A 7063-nucleotide genomic window follows, 5' to 3' on the forward strand; every position below is an offset into this window, starting at 1 on the left:
ACCCAGCGGTCCCCAAAAGGCTAAAAGCCTGCATGAACTCCAGAGACTTTGATATTTCCATCGGACAATATTTTTACCCCTAGACAAACAATAGAGCTACTTCTTATTGTTGATTATTACTATACCCGCGCTTTAGATTGAGCACTGACGACGTATATTATCTGAATGTTTGTATTAACCTTACTTTTGTGCCCCTTTATAAAATAAAAACATTTAAAAATAGTACCATCGGACTTCAACGGACCTCAATATCTTTGCTGGTAAGTGACCCAGTTATGGGGTTCATAACAGTATAAAATCATAAGGTCGGAGATAAAGTGAATACACAGCGTCTTTTTTCCAGGGAAAGGGAATTGAAAATCGAAAGGTACAGGTTTAAAGTGAGAAGGAGAAGATTTAAAGGGAACCTGAGGGACAACTTCATCACAAAGTGGATGATCTGTATTGGTAAACTGGTTATACTGAGGTACAGCAAAAAAACTCATCTTGCGTAGCATCTATATAGTACAAGGTAAAACAAAAACAATGCAGAATCAAGGATTACAGTTATGAAGAAAGTGCAGGGCAAGACCAAGTCAATGTACATGTACAAAGTGCATATTACCAAGAATACCTCCTCCCGACCATCAGCAGTGAGGAGAGTGTGGCCCGGATCGTGGGGATCCTTGATGATGGATGATGGTAGCACTCCTTGTAGATCTTCTCAATGATGAGGAGGGATTTTCCTGTGATGGACTGTCCACTACTTTCCTGATGTCTGACCGACCTACCGGCTCCAATCTTCAAACTGACCAGTGATGGGTCTCTGAACTCCGAGCTCAAACCCCAGGACCCACCGACCTGGGTCAGCCCGACATCAACAAATACCCTTCATCAAATGTCCATGTCGCTGGTCTTCGAGCATGGAGCAGGACCCTAGTCTGCAGATGTCCTTCGTCAACCATCGATGTCAGTGGACTTCAAACATGGAGTGGAAACCTGACCTCTAACTCCTGCACATCCTAACCCTAACCTGACCCCAAACTCCCCAAAACCATCCCTACAAATTTAAAAAGTCTGAGCCACTGTCTCAACGAAGACCATAGCTCATGCCATCTTGATGAAGGGGGCAGCTTGATAGGCTGAGCGGTTCAGGTATTTTGAATATTTTTGTCCCTAATCTTAGCTTGTTACTGAAACAGAAAGGAAGTTAGAACACCTGTAGCTCATGATATAATAACAGAAAATTCTGGAAAAACTCAGGAAATCAAGCAGCACCTATGGAAGTAGAAATTGAGTTAATGCTTTAGGATGGTGATCTGAATTATCTGGTCATAATCGCCTTACATTTTGTGAGTGCTTCTTGTGCACAAAATACTAGGTTCATAAAGATGGTTGGCAGGTGCTGAGGAGATCAGTGAATCCTCAGGTCAGAGAACAGTCCCAGGTTGGATGTCCATACGGATGGTAGTCACTGGGATCAGACATCCATGCAAGTCTAGAAGAAGAAGTCAAACCTGGTGAAGTTCGGAAGGCAGGGCTGAAGGTTGAAAACTGCATGCGCTATGAGGGCCCGAACCATCAGGATCAGTGGTCAGACCTATGATCAGCATCCGGGGGAGGCTAATGTCTGTGAGTCTGACAAGGGCTGGAGGCCCAGAGGTGTCCTGTCTGGGTGTGTGAGTAGGTGGTGGGAAGGTTGGGAAAGGGGCTTGTTCTGCTGCTGCTGTTGTTTTGCTGAACATTGTGGGTGTGCTATGCTGGCGCCAGAATGCGTGGCAACACTTTTGGGCTGCCCCTAGTATGTGCTGTTATGCAAATGACTCGTTTCACTTTATGTTTCAATGTACATTTAATAAATAAATCTGAAACTGAATTTGAATCTGAACTGGTACTGTGTTACCTTAAATACAACAGAAATGACACATCAGGTGCACTTAATTAGCTGTAAAATACTTTGGTAGGTTTGAAAGGAATGTGAAGGCTGCTATACAAATGCAGGCCCTGTATGTTTTTTAATGTCATACGCCTGGCTCATTCTCCATCAACCTGTCACAACTGCTCACCGTGCGAGCTTGGTTCTCATTACAAAACAGCATTGGGCTTTGTTCTCAGCATCCTCAATTGAGAATTTCACCATGTCCACTCCCCTTGATTTTGATTTATATCTAGTGGCAATTCCATTGATAATCTGAAGTGTCAATTCATTATGTTCTAACCATTCTGTAACTCATTTCAATCATGACTGGTGCTTAATGTTGCACAGAGCAAGAACGACAATGGAGCAGTACAATTACACATTTTTACTGATATATGTTAGTAATGGCAGATACTGGGCAGCTTACAACGTGGGAGCCATAAACTGGGTCCACCGAGACTAGTACTATCTGCACTGGAAACTCCACGCAAAAAGAGAGAGTACCTTTTGTGTGTAGGAGACCCAATCGATTCACTGCGCAATCAATGGGCCACATGTGCACTAACTTGCCATGTTCTGACAATCGATCTGATTTGGTTCATGGGGAATAGGAGCAGAAAAATCAGAGAAGCAGATCTACTGATTCTCAAGGAGTTGCTACCTCTGCCTGGACATTTCCCCAGAAAAGGGAGGGTCTGCCCAAAGACATTTTCCAATCCTTGCCGCATCATTTGAATGCTTACTAAGCAAGGATGAAAAAATGTCTTTCATACTACAGGACAATACCAGCTCCGTCCACTTCTGAATGGAAGGGATGTAAGTACGTCAGTGATGTTCGTAGTTGTTCTAGCAGACAAGGGGTTTTATAATGTTAAATCACTGGGAGTAATGCCATTGATCTACTGCCTAAGATTACAAGTAAGTATCAAATCTTTCACTTCAGCTGTTCTACATGGAGAAAACCCACACAAGTCCTGAAGATGTTGAAAAATCAATTCAATCTTGTCCAGGGCAATAGTCATGTGCAAATTCTAAACCGCTACACTTGTGGAAGTGGCAACAATTGGTATCAATAAGCTACTTAACCTTGGGAAAACCAGAGCCAACTCTGTTCTTTTAGAAGACAACAGAATCAGATTTATTATCACAGATATATACCTAAAATAGTGTAAATTACGATAAGAAATGTAGATTAAAAATTAAATTAAATAAGCAGTGCAGAAAGAGAAAATAATGAAGTAGTGTTCATCAATTGACTGATTGTCTGTTCATAAATCTGATAGCAGAGGGGAAGAAGCTGTTCCTAAAATGTAGACTGTGTGTCTTTAGGCTCCTGTACCTGCTCTCTGATGGCAGTAATGAGGAGAGGACATGTCCCGGGTGGTGGGAGACCTTAATGATGGATGTCAGTTTTTTGAGGTATTGTCTTTTGGAGGTGTCCTCGGTGGTGGTATTGCTGTATCATAGGGAAATGAGGAACTGCTGCATTCACTGTTTCATTGAGACATGGCTCACCCCTCTCCACACTACGGACACTGCACTTCACCCCAAAGAGCACTGAATCCCCTGGACAGACTGGATGGCAGCATCAAGAAAGGGCAGATGCAATGACATCTGTTTCATGATAAACTCACCGTGGTGCTCAGACATAGTGGTTTTGTCTCACTCTTGTCCTCCTGACCTGGAACAATCCAATGATTAAGTACAGACCACTCTACTTACCGAGTGAGGTCTCCACCATGATCATTACTGCAGTTTACAGACCGCCAAAGGCAGAGGTCAAGCTAGTATTTGATGCATTGAGTGCCATGTTTAACAAACAAGAAATGGTCTCCCTGATACCTTTCACATCCTCGATGGAGACTTCAATCAGATTAGCTTGAAGAAATATCTGCCTAACAACCTTCAGCACATTACCTACAGTACCGGAGGATCAATCATTACTGCACTACCATCAGGCATGCCTTCCTTTCCATTCCTCGGCTGCATTTTGGAAAATTTGGCCATCTGGCTGTCCTCTTCTTATCTGAACAAAGGTAGAGACTAAAGAAAAAGGCAGCTGAAGTAAAGACATCAACGAGGTGCTCACAGCAGACAGACAAGTGGCAATGGGATTGCTTCAAGTCAGTGGACTGGGCCATGCTCATAGGCTCAGAACACCTGAGTGAATAGGCCACTATTGTCATGGACTTTATAAAGACACTCATGGACAAGTGTGTCCCCACAAAGTCATTTAGAGCCTTCCCAAACCAGAAACCCTGGATAAACCCGGAGATACAAAATCTGTTGAGGGTATCCAGGAATAGTGTTACAAGAAAGTATAAGCGGTCCAGGTGTGGTCTCTGGAAAGCCATATCACATGCAAAGTAGCAATTCCAGACCAGTCGTGAATCACAAAAGGATGCTCAACAACTGCAGAAGGGCTTGACTGCCATCATGTACTGCAAAGTAAAACCAAGCAACATAAGTAACAAGGTTTTGCTCCCAGATGAATTCAATGCCGTTTATACTTGCTTTGACTGACAAAACGTGACTGTCCTTCACAAACTCTTACAGCCCCAGGCCACTCTGTGATCTTGGTCTTTGTGGCCAATGTGACAGACTCCCTCAGGAGTGTGAATCTGGCCCAGGTAGTGTACCTGACTGAACACCGAAGGCCGTACTGGCTGGAGTGTTAATGGACACCTTCAGCTTCCTGCTGAAGTAGGCTGCTTCAAGCAGTCTTCAGTCATACCAGTGCCCAAGAGGAACGTGGTAACCAGTCTCAATGACTACTGTCCAGTAGCACTTGCATCCACTGTGGTGAAGTGCATCGAGGGGTTGGTCATGAAGCCTATCAACTCCTGTCTGAGGAGTGACTTGGATCCACTCCAATTTGCCTATCATCACAACAACTCAACATCAGATGCCATTTCATTGGCCCTCCACTCAGCTCTGGAACATCTGGACAGTGAAGATGCATACATCCGGGTGCTCTTCATTGACTACAGCTCAGCATTGAACACCATCATCCCCTGGAAACTCATCACCATGTCGCAAGACCTGGGCCTCAATACCTCCCTGTGCAACTGGATCCTCCATTTCCTCACTTGTAGACCCTATTCGTTACAGATTTGCAACAACATCTCCTCCACACTCACAAAGCTTTGTGCTTAGCCCCTGCCTTACTCACTATGTTCCTATGACTGTGAGAACAGGTCTTGCAGCTTCAATGCCATATTTAAGTTTGCTGATGACACCACTGTTGTTGACTAAGTTAAAGGTGGTGATAAATTGATACGTAGAAGGGAGACTGAAAATCTGGTTGAATGGTGCCACAGCAACAACCTCTCATTCAATGTCAGTAAGACCAAAGAGCTGATTATTGACAACAGCTAGAGGAAACTGGAGGTCCACAAGTGAGTCCTCATTGGGGATCAGAGGAGGAGAAGGTCAATAATTTTAATTTCTTTTGTACCTCTACAATCTTAGAAATTTGTGTAGATTTGGCATGTCACCAAACCTTTATAGTGGAGTGTATCCCAACTGGTTGCATCACAATCTGGTATGGAAACACCAATGCCCAGGGACAAATAAAGACTACAGAAAGTGAAAGATAAAGCCCAGTCCATCTCAAGCTAAACCCTTTCTGCAAATGAGCGCATTTACGTGGACAACAAGTTTCAGGGCTTACAGTATGCCGGTAAGATTCTGACTGCTGTCACGGAAAAGCAGTATCCATCATCAAGGAGCCCCATTATCCAGGCCATGCTCAGCTCTCACTACTACCATTGGACGGGAGCTACAGAAGCTTTAGGTCCCAGTGTACCAGGTTCAGGAACAGTTATTGCCTTACAGTCATCAGGTTCCTGAACCGGCGTGGATAACTATAATCACCATAGCTCTGATTGAATTCTACGACCTACAGATTCACTTTCAAGGACTCTTTACAACTCATGTTCTCAATATTATTTTTTATTTGTACAATTTGTCTTCTTTTTCACATTGGATGCCTTGTCAGATGTTTACATACAGTTTTTCATGAATTCTAGTGTGATTCTAGGGCATCCATGGTAGTGTAGTGGTTAGCACAACAATATAAACAACTTCGGGCATCAGTGTTCAAAGTTCAATTCCAGTGTCCTCTGTAAGAATGTTGGTACATTCATCCCATATGCATATGGGTTTCCTCTAGGTGCTCTGCTTTCCAAAGACATTCCAGTTAGTAGGTTAATTGGTTATTGTAATTTGTGATTAGGCTAGGGTTAAATTGGTGGGTTGCTGGGAGGGGGCACAGCTCGATAGCCCAGAAGGGGCTAAATATTAAATAAATAAATAATTTCCTTGTAAATGTCTGCAAGAAAATCAATCTCAAAATAGTATATGATAACATTAAGCTTATGTACTTCGATAATGAATTTAGTGTGAACTTTGAAGAGTTTGCATTTAAAGGTTTTTTTTAAGGATTCATTGACAAAAATTTGGCTGACCATTTCTTCAGCAGAGGAAAGAAGTGGTAAGAAAGAAGCATGGCCTGGATGGTGGGGGTCCTTAATGATGGATGCTTGGTCATTAACTATTGAAATATACAGTGGCTCAGTATCAAAAGGCATCTTCATGATGCTGTAAACTTTAAATAATAAATTCAACCTCAGCCACACAAAAATAACACTAACATTTTTCAGTGATATTCATCATTTATTTAGGTGAAAGTGGCAATTTCTGGCTTGGTAACCTGAACAATTTTCATTATTACAGCCAGCATTTGATTGGCTGACTAAGAATATCACAAACAAGTTTCCAGCTATAAACAAGAAACATTAATGCTTGTTTGTACTGCTTGGAAATGGCATAAGTAATAATGATGACTCATTATTAAGTAACTGTGCCTTTTTTCTCTACAGATCTTCTTTGTATATAATTTTCTAAATCTAAATAGAGTAAAATATGAAAAATAAATTGATAAATAAGTTGTTTACAATAGAATCAAAGAGCACTACAGTACAGAAATAGGCCCTTTGGCCCATCTAGTCCATGCTGAAATATTGTCCTGACTAGTCCAATTTACCATACACCACCCATCTATGTACCTATCCAAACTTCTCTTACATGTGAAATCGATCCCACATCTACCACTTCTGCTGGCAGCTCACTACACACTCATACCAGCCTCAAAATGAAGATGTA

Source organism: Hemitrygon akajei, chromosome 1, assembly GCF_048418815.1.
Source record: "Hemitrygon akajei chromosome 1, sHemAka1.3, whole genome shotgun sequence".
NCBI classification, from domain to species: Eukaryota; Metazoa; Chordata; class Chondrichthyes; order Myliobatiformes; family Dasyatidae; genus Hemitrygon; species Hemitrygon akajei.